Raw genomic sequence first — 11,925 nt, forward strand, 5'->3', positions numbered from 1 at the left:
AGATGTTTTCATCGAAGAGTTTCCAAGCAAAGTTTCATCTATATCATGGAGAAAGTTAATCAAGGATTGTCTAATTGGAAAGTTTCTTCTGTCTCTATGAACTTAATTTTAAAGTATTAATAACAGCAAAGAAAATGTTACAACAAATTAAAAATATTTAAAATCTATAATTTCAAAGTTTATATGCATAAAAACAGAACTTAAGTTCAAATAGATAGTATTCAATAATTAAAAAAAAAATGTTTAACAACTTAAAAATCAATTACTTATGTATGCCGTCTCAAAATACACGACAATTTTAAAATCAATAGATAGTCTTTGTTTGAAAAGTTGGAAAAACGGTTCTTTAGAGAGGACAATGAACATATAAGATAAAGACAATTTCAAAGCTCTTATAACTAGTTTGTATTTTTTCTAGATTGTCTTTTAATATTGTAAGAACTCCTGTCCTGTGAATTCATATTTGTTTATTACAAATTATAATCTTAATGCTTTACTTCCTTCGATGTTTTGAGAATTACTCTAATACAACAAGAGAAAGTAAATGTTGAGAGGTTACTTAAATCAATTAAATGAACTTAGAACAATAAAGAGATTAACATAGTCTATGATGGATGAACAAATTTTCAAATAAATATATTATAACCAGTGAGGTGTTCACGTTTTCTTAAAAGTTGTTAGAGCATATGATGAAATAAAGAAATAAGTATTACATAACAGCTAACATAATGACTAGTTATTACAAAAGTAGTGAAAGAAAATGTTGTGCAAGTTTTGATAAACAATGCTCATGTATGCAAATGTGCTGTAATGATAATTAAAGTTTCATTTTCTTAAGTTTTTTGGATACCGTGTTGTGAACACACTTATATTGACCTTAAACAACATATATAAAGCTAAAAATATTGAAGGAAATTATGAAATATTTGATAGTGATATTTTATTCTAAAAAATTAAAAATTTAATAATAATAATATTATATATATATATATATATATATATATATATATATATTATAACCGATTTAAATATTTTACAATGATATTTTATTTTCACAAACTTAAATATTTTATAACAATATTATAATAAATTTATAGTAATATTATATTATAGTCAATATAAATATTTTACAGTGATATTTTATTCTAACAAACTTAAATATTTTATATTAATATTATATTATAACCAACTTAAATATTTAAATATTTATAGAAATATTATATTATAACCGATTTAAATATTTTATAATGATATTTTATTCTAAAAAATTTAAATATTTTATAATCATATTATATTATAACAAATTTAAATATTTTATAGTCATATTTTATTTTAAGTAACTTAAATATTTTATAGTCATATTTTATTTTGAACAACTTAAATATTTCGGTGATATTTTATAACAACTATTTTTTATTTATTATAATTTTTTTACATATGAAAGCTATTTAATTAAAGTTAAAATATTTATAAGATTATATATATATATATATATATATATATATATATATATATATATATATATATATATAATAACTATTTATTTTAAAATATAAATAAATTTTTTTTTATAAATATTACAATTATTATGTATATTTTGAATTATATATGTACATGTGAATCATTAACCTTGATTTGATAATTATATGTAAATTTCATTCTTTAGGTTTAAATTGACTAACTCCAAGCTCAATTTGAGAGGCGAGAACACCCTTTTAAAGCGACATACTGACTTGGTTTGGAGTAGGTCATTACCTGACTTAAAATTGACATATCAACTCAACTAGGAACATGATATCACCTAACTTAAAATTGACATACCAACTTGGCTGGGTACATGTTATCACTAACCTGACTTAAAATCGACACAACATCTAGGTTGGGGAAGATTATCACCAAACTTAAAATCGACATACTAGCTTGGTTGGGAGCATGATATCACTTGACTTAAAATCAATATACCATTTCGACTGTGAGGAGGTTATCATTTGACTTAAAATTGACATACCAACTCAGCTGGGAGTAGGTTATCACCTAACTTAAAATTGACATACCAGCTCAATTGAGAGAGACTATCACCTAACTTAAAATCAATATACCATCCCGGTTGCAAGGAGGTTATCACCTGACTTAAAATCGACATAACAACTCGTTATGAGCAAGTTATCACCTGATTTAAAATCTACATACCAACTCGACTGGGAGTAGGTTATCACCTGAATTAAAATCAACATACTAGCTGGGATGGGAGAAAGTTATCACCTGACTTAAAATTGGCATAGCAGCTTGGTAAGGGGTAGGTTATCACCTAACATAAAATCGACATACCATCTTTGTTGGGAGCAAGTTATGACATGACTTAGAATCGACTCCAAGTTTGGCTTGAAAAGCGAGAAAACCTTGTTTAAATCTATTAACTTCAAGCTCATGTTGCGGGACAGGAATGCCCGATTAAAGTGATATTTCAACTCGACTGGGGCTGAAGAAGCCAACTTAAACTAACAAGCTATTCATTGGCTAGCCAAAACAAAACCAAACAAGCTATTAATTGGTAAGCCAAAATAAAACAAAAAAAGTTGTTACTTAGTCAGCCAAAACAAAACCAATAAGTTGTTAATTTGTCGGCCAAAACAAAACTATAAGTTGTTAATTTGTCTGCCAAAACAAAATCAATAAATTGTTAATTGGTCAGCCAAAACAAAACCAACAAGTTATTAATTGGTCAGCCTAAACAAAACCAACAAGTTATTAATTGGTTACCCAAAACAAAACCAACAAGTTAATTGGTCATCCAAAGTAAAAGCAACAAGCTGTCTAGAAACATCAAAGTTAACAATGTTTTAAGTTAGATGTTAAAACATCATTATAATAATGCTTTAATATATATATATATATATATATATATATATATATATATATATATATATTATATATAACTCCATCTCAACCTTTTTTTTTTGCCATGTTGTAAGGATTCAAGGAATATTATTATAATGGAACTAGATGTATATTCTTTCATTGAATTTTAGTGAAAAATTATACTTATGAAAGTAATGGTGAAACCTTTTAAATTTCTGCATTCATTCAATATCTCATAATCACTCATTTATCTCTCATCTAACTCATCCAGCACAATCGTATTAAAAAAAATTATCATTTTTTACAACCCTCTTCCAATCTTCTCCAGTCTCAATCCTAAAGGACACTTCCTTCTATGAACGATCTCCTTTTCTCCTTCATAGACCCTTCTATCAATGACAACCTTTAAAATTTTATGTTTTCTGTTTCTACAATTACAAGACTCGTAGTTGATTGAAGGTAAGATCTTTGGATTGTAAATCCTAAATACCCTATTTTTTGTTTTTCTTTTTTATTTATTTTGTGGTTATATTTACTTTTTATTTTTGAAGGTTAACTTTTTTGAAGCTTTCCTTTTTCGGTTGAGGGAATAATTTTTGTATTTTGTCTATCCTTTCAAGATTTTTAGATTCTTAAAACTTAATAGTCAATGCTATGAGTTTTCATTTAATTTTATGTAGAGAACACTGTGTTTTTTAAATGCTTTTAGCAAGTTTTATTACTGTTGCATTCTTTGTTTTTATGATTTTGGTATTTAAATTTTTTTGAGTATGTTTTTTATTGGGATTCTACATTGTAATAAGTTTCCTCTTCGGAAGAAGACTGTCCTCCAAGTTATATTTTCGGATTCATCTTTTTGTTTGATTATTTTTACTGCTTGAAGGTTTGTTCTTTGGTGATTTTTCCATATTAAGCTAGGAAGCCCTACATTTGGTGATTGGATTTTGGCTGAAGATATAAAGTTTATCATCAACCATATAACTTTTTGGGATTCAGGTTTTTGGATATTAAGCCAGAAGCTCTACATTTCATATTTACTGTGTTTAATATTTAGAATATGATTCCCTTTTTTAATCATGCAGACATATCGAGGCCCATTACGTGATAATCCTTCCTATTCATGTCGATGGATGTAAGCATCTTTCATTAGACACTGACTTGATCAGTGGATAAAGTTTTAGAATCATGTGACAACTTTCTATTCCATATTATCTGTTTGAAAACTTTGTTTATACTTCACATATATAACACTTCTGAGATAAAAATTTTATTTATTATTTTATCAAAAAAAATCTTATTTATTATTGTTACTCTTAACATTAATTAGCTCACAACTATCATATACATTAAAAAGAATGGCCAAGAGGTTTGATGCCATCAAGAACATGCCGATTGTTTATGGACTATAAGTCCTCTCCTTGACAAAGTCCAGAATGCAAGCTGACAATATTTTAGTTTATGATGATGTAATGTTGTGTATTGCTTAACTATTTTTAACTATTTTATGTGTTCTGTATGTACAATTGATTTCCTTTATATAATGTAAAATTACTGAATTTTGGTTTTTAGTATAATGTTGCGTTCTTTTCCCCATTTTGGTTCATTGTTTTGGCCATAGTGGTTACATGAAATCATGTTGACATCTATATAGTGTACACATTTTTGTCCATATGCATAACTAGTGATTCAAATAACTTTCTATAAACTGCCAACATCTACTATAAACATGTTGCTTGAGATACCTGTGCCATCAATAATCAAGGATTCACTTCTAAAGGTAATCTTCTTTGAATGTTTGAATTTCTATGCTTCTAGCCTAAAGCAAACTACTTTCAATTATAGATAGTTGGAAGCAACAAGATAACAATGTCGAACCCCATTTTTATGAACAAATATAACAATCACAATGATTTTTTGTGCTCCAATAAGAAAGTGCTCTTGATTTCTACCAATTTTACTTAAAAGGTTTCATAATGTTTGAAAAGTATAAGCATTCATACATGTTTTTTCTTTGAAAAATACAAAGTGCTTCATACAATTCCATCGGATTATAAGTTTGATTTTAGAAACTTTATTCATGAGCAAGGGGGCAAGAAAAGGAGATCCTCTCCCTTCGTGAACATGTTGCTTTTGCCTGCATGAAGGTAAAAAATTTACATGTGTTAGTTATGTCTATCTATATCTTAGGATTTTGGAGAAATTAACTAAATTTAACGGTATCAGGAACTATAGTTGTTGAATGAGAAATGCAAACTAGAGAGACAATTCCCTAAACTAAGAATGGTTAATAAATGTTTTTTGTAAGTTATAGTTATATTTTAGCATCTTGCTTATATGACATCATCTTAAACTTTGAATGTTACATTTTTATTATGCAGTTGATGAGAAACAAAGTGAAGTTATCTCATCCACGTCTAATGATTTGGCTTGAAGAAAAGGTTATTTTGAAAAAAATTTAAAACTTGCTTATGATTTGAAAGTAAGTATAGTTTCATGATTATATCATAATTTTATTACCCTCTTTTCATTATTTTATTGTTTTGTTGCTACTTTTAAAGCTATTTTTTAAAATTTTAATTGGTAGAGATGGAATGCTACCATTAACTAGATAATTGAAGTTAGTGGTGTCTTGATTCTCTATGGTGGCTACTAACGTTGATTAATGACTTTCTTTTTTTATTTGAATTCACTTTATAATGGACCCAAAATAATCTTTGCTTAACTTAATGGTATGTTTGGATGAGGCAATTCAAGAGGGTAATTCATTTATTTGGAGAATTTGAAATTCTTTGTAATGAAATGCTTTGTTTGGATAGAGAAATTAAAAGGCATTTAAAATGCATGCATTTTTTTGAAGTATTTCAATTAGCTAAATTAGAAGGAATTCAAATACCCTAAAAAAAGGTGGAATTTGAAATTCTTCTCACTCAACCTCACAATCTGGACTCAACCCCAAACGGACCCGGCAAACCCGACAACCATGACAGGCTGGGTTGGCTAGACACTCCAGACGTATCAGACAGACATGACGACACAAACAGGTTGAGCAGACCCGACGACCCACACGGGTTTGGCGATCCAGATGACCTAGAGGTGTCGGGTGGGCCTGATGACCCAAACATGTCAGGCAGGCCCAACGGCCCAACTGACCCATTGACCCGACAAGCCTGACCGACCCGATGACCTAGTCAGGCTTGATTGACCCGACAACTTAGACGGGCCCGACCAGTCCGACGACCCGGGTGATACCGATTGGCCCGGCGACCTTGCCAGGTCAGGTCAATCTAACGACACAGACTTGTTGGGTGTGCCCAATGACACAAACATGCCCGACAACTCAGATGGGTCAGTAGGCCTGACAACCCAGATGGGTTGGGCGGGCTCGATGATTTAGTCGGTCCAAGTCAGGACAACGACCTAGACGGGTTGGGTCGGGCTGGGTTGACAAACTTGACGGACATGACCTGCCCGTATGGGTCGTCAGGCTGATTAAGCTTGTCTGGATCGTCGAGCTGACCTAAACTAGCTCGTTTGGGTTTTATGACCCGGTTGAGTCGTCGAGTCGGCCCGACCCATCTTGGTCATCGAACCTGTTTCCAAATTTACCATGAACTCAAAACATAATTAAGTCTAAAATAAATATTTTTAATATGAAACTTTTATCTCACAAGAAATTCAATTATTTTATCAAAACAAGAAATTGAAATGTAAGGTATTTTAATTTCTTTATCCAAACAAGTTATTTAGAAAATGAAGGGAATTTAATTGCAAACAATTCAAATACAATGCATTTCAATTTCTCATAATTGTTGAAATGCTTCATCTAAACACAAGGTAAAAGTTCATAGTTTACACCTAAAATAAATGTCATGCTAATCATTTGTGTTGCAACGACAATTTCTTATTAACTCGAGAAAAATGTGGATTTGTAACGAAAATTATTATTATTGCAATGATTTGTATGAAAAGGTGGAAAACGATTTGACAAGTGCTTTGGTTTTAGAATTTAACTCGTGTAAAAAAAATGAACCTTTGACCAAATAAGTTGCCTTTTGATCCATAAGAATCATCTTCATGTGTCCTTTTGATCCATAAAATTTTTTATTTCCCACAATCCAGAGATCGATAATTCTAACTGCTAGTTTCAATGTTTCTCTATTTCCATAAATATCTCTGACCATATCAAGTTTCCTAGCCATCTACAAAAGCAATATATAGACATGAGATCTATTATATAACTAATAAAAGAACAAACGTTTAACAAAAAAAATCAAGAAAGGTTGAAGCTTCAAAGTTAAAACATTCAAACCTTGCAACTTCAAAATAACAATCTACAAAGAAAAATAAAGCAACCACAAATATAAGGTTGAAGCTTTCAACAAAAAAAAAAAACATTGAAGCTTCAATATTGAACCAAAAATAAATCAAGAAAGGTAAGATAAATACTATGATAAAAGGAAAGAACTAACTTTTTAAATCAACAAAATATAAGAAACATTGCAACTTCAAAAAAACAATATACAAAGAATATCAAAGCAATAACAAACGTAAGGTTGAAGCTTTCAAGCAAACAAAATCAAGAAAGGTAAAGCTCTAAAGTAGGTTGAAGAAAAAACAAAATTCAACCAAAGAATATCAAAACATCTACGAAAGTAACCTTTCAACCAAACTATTAAAAAAAAAGAATGAACTAACTTTCAAGTAACACTACAAGAAAAATTGATTATAGTGATATAAATATTCATCACTAAAAGGTATAAATATGTCACTAATAGTACTTTGTGACAAAATTAAAATTGTCACTAATAGTTATGTCACTATTATACTTGTGACAATAATTTTAAATGTCACTAAAACTAAATTTTATTGTGACAAAAATAGTTGTTACTATTAATTTTGTGTAATAGTGACAATAATGAAATATCACAAACATATAAGATAGTAGTGACAAATTTATTATCACTATTATATTTTTTTAATAGTGATAATAAAAAATTATGACAAAAATATAAAAGAGTAAAATTAATTAGTTATTACTATTATTAATTATTATTATTATTATTATTATTATTATTATTATTATTATTATATTGCCAAATTTTATGTGATAATTAATTATTATCATTATTATTAATATTATTATTAATATTATTAATAATAATAATAATAATATTATTATTATTATTATTATTACAAATGATATAGTAATTGCTGCAAATAGCTAACATGTTGTAATGAATAGATAAGTCACATTTACATTTTGAAAATAAATATCAATTAAAATAAATAAACATGAAATATAAATATATAACATCCATTACATTTAAAATTACAAAAACAAAAATATGAAACTATATATCCAAAAATTACATGTAAAATGATACCTAATTCTACTTTGTACAATTACATTAAATAAGTATTTTAAAAATAACATATGACAATATCTTCAAGGATTATGATCCTGCAAAATAACAAAACAAAGTAAATCATTAGTATTTAATAAAAAATAATCGATAATATATTATAAATGTAAAAATATCCATTACATTTAAAATTACAAAAACTAAGATATGTAATTATATATCCAAAAATTACATATAAAATGATACCTAATTTTATTTTATACAATTACATTAATAATTTATTTAAAAAATGGCATATGATAACATCTTCAAGGATTTTGATCCTGCAAAATAAAAAAAAAAGAAGTAAATCATTAGTATTTAATAAAAAATAATCGATAATATATTATAAATGTAAAAATATCCAAGTACATTTAAAATTACAAAAACTAAGATATGTAATTATATATCCAAAAATATACATATAAAATGATACCTAATTTTATTTTATATAATTACATTAAATAAGTATTTAAAAAATGGCATATGACAATCTTCAAGTATTTGGTACCTAAAATAAAAAGTAAGTCATTAGTATTTAATAAAAAATAATCGACAATATATTATAAATTTAAAAATATAATCATTGATATTAAACAAAATATTCCTAGCAAGTGTGTTGGTCTTGTTCTTAAGGTACAAATCCAAGATGCTTAACTAACGTACATGCTTTTGAATTTTTTTTTCTCTCCATTCATATTTTTTAAATTGTCCTGTACAATATTAATATAAAATAGTTAACACCAAAAATATTCATGATAATAAAATAAATTTGTATGAATATGATTATACCAAACATAAAATAAATTTAATGGTAATATGACATTCAATATGTCAATATATGTAACAAATGAATATTAATAATGATGTATAACAAGATGGTTAATTGTTATGGGGTGATTATGATTATTTTTTATGTTTATTTTTCCTATGAAGTGTTTTAAGTATTTTTCTAAGTGTTTCCATACCTATATGGAGGCCTAATGTTTTAGTGCTTCCTCTTTTTAGAGCTTAATCAACATTCACATAAGGCTTGTAGTGAAATTAGTTTTTCAATCGAGACTCTTCTTCAAACAAGAGTATAACTTTGTGTCGATGCTAAATTATGTGGATTCAAGCATACTATCATTGGTTTGAGTTATTCTAGGGGAGAAAAATGAAACTAAGAAGAAAACATTTTATACTAAAAGTTGAATGGGTAGAGAAAACTGCATGGAGTTATTCAAGCACTCATCAAAATTCACATATAGAGGAAGTATTATGTTTTCTTATCGATATTAAATTAAATTTTGAAAAATGTGAAATAAATTCTCACTACCAAAATCAATGTGTTATTATTTAAAAAATGAAACAATTAAATTTTTACAACATTTTTCCCTAGAGTAAAGAGGTAGGTGGGAATTTTTAGGTTTAATTCCTAGTTAATACTCACATGATTATTATTACTATTGGAGTTTCATATAAAAAAAAAGTTACATATTTTCATAGATCAATGGCAGAAAAGAACAATATTCTCATAAGTCAGGCATAACAAAAGAGGAGATAAACAATGCCTTATTGAAAGACAACAAATTAAGAAAGAAAGAGAAATTAATACCCCAGAGAGATTAGTTCCTTCTACTTATGGACAAGATTTGATTAACATATAGTCATTAAAAAACATGATGATGATAAACAATATGTATGACAATAAGAAACAACATGACAATAAGAAATTAATGGAGTTCCAAATTTTGAAAGATATATAAGACCAACCTGTTGGGAAGTGAAACAATGAGAGTGGAATGTCACTGGAGGTGGAAAGGAACAAAAATAGAAGTGGGATGTTGGTAGGGGTGGAGAGGAACACAAATAGAAGTGGGATGCGGTGGAGATGGAATACTATAGAAGTGGAACCCTAGAATTGGAAACCGTTCTTATTACTCATGATCTATATTTTATAAAACTAAAATAAAATCTGGAAGTTAAAACCAATATTAGACTACACTTAAATAAAAAAAACTATCCTAATTTTTTTTTTTGTATAAAAATAACTGAATTTTAATCGTGGCAACTAAAAATGGGTAAATGCTAATGTTAAAAATTTTCATTTTCATATATTAAAATAAAAATTAAGCAAACAATTTTATTATTAGAATTTTCTAGACGGTTGGATTTTATATATAATAACAAATTTAATATTTAAACAAACAAACTATATAATTATATATTTTTCATTAATAACAACCTAATAAATACAATTGTGTAATTGTATATAATAATAATAATAATAAACAATTTTTCTCAATTTTTTAAAACAAATTCACTGTATAACATATATTAGAAATAATTATCAAACTTATCTTTTAAAAATATAAAATTAAAGATAAGGTTTGATAAAAATATCTAAAGAAATTTTTTATTAATATTGTAGTAAGATTTTATTATTACTTATTTAAGATTTATTTTTTAATTTATTAAAAATATTACTCGGCATATTTAATTTAAAATCATAATTTACTATATTTAAGATTTGATTTAGTATATTAAATATTTATATAAGGTACTATTTAATTTTGAGATCTTTTTACATATATCTATAACTGAAAATATATCACAAAAATTCTTATCTATTATTCAAATAACTTGCAAAGATACTTTGGGTATTTTCACTTAGGTCTATAAATACACTTCATATATTTACTCAATTTTCTCAATCACTATAATACTCAACTATATTTTTCTTTATATTTTATTTAGGTTAGAGATGACAACGAATAGGATATGGTAGAACCTACTTGTTATCCGTTGTGTTTGAAAAATCTGCTTTGTTATTTGTCTTTAGAGCTGTCAAAACAGGTAACCCGACCCGACTCGGCTCGACCCACCACGGGTTGATAATTTAGAAGGTAATATAAAATATGTTCTTGCGAGACTAAGGTCTATCTTGTAAAGTCTCTTAAAATGCTTTAAGTGTCAAATTTTCAAAAAGTCCATGTCCTCAAACTCTAAAAGTACTAATCGAATGTCACAAAGGATGGGAATGTGTCCAAAAGATACTTTGATGCCAAAGTCAGTCAGATGTGTCCGAGAGTAAATGCTAATGAATACGTAATCAATATACTTCCTAAACCGTGCTTTTTATACGACTTTGTTCATGTTCATGGGTCTTGCTTGGTTGGACTTTGGTCTAAGTCACTAATTACCTCATAATTGGATTAGTACAATTAACTTTGAGTTTAGCTGTTCCGAATGACAATGGGTTCATCTCAGTCTGCTGGTGTGGATTGTGTACATATCGTCCTAGAGGGATGACATGTATCCGGTCAGGTCATGTACCCATAGGGGTATTATGACCTCATACAATACAAAATATATTATTTTGGCGTCTTTTACAAATTATTGAATTAAATTAATCTAGTGAAAAAAATAAATAAATATTATTCGATCTATATCCAATAAAATATATCGGATTTATAATTCAAATCCATTTAACTAGATTAATTAGATTTATATTTTTTAAATTAAATTTAAATTGATTTAAAAAATAGATTGAATCTTCTTTATCAATTAGATAAAATCCAATGAGATATGTAATGTATTAAAAAAATATCTTTAGCACTTTAAATTTTAAATGTTGAATTTAAATTTAAAGTAAATATCTTATTTATTAATATCATAATAA

This window comes from Vigna unguiculata, chromosome 10 (assembly GCF_037176805.1).
Source record: "Vigna unguiculata cultivar grain cowpea cultivar isolate G323 ecotype 2 chromosome 10, ASM3717680v1, whole genome shotgun sequence".
Lineage (NCBI taxonomy): Eukaryota > Viridiplantae > Streptophyta > Magnoliopsida > Fabales > Fabaceae > Vigna > Vigna unguiculata.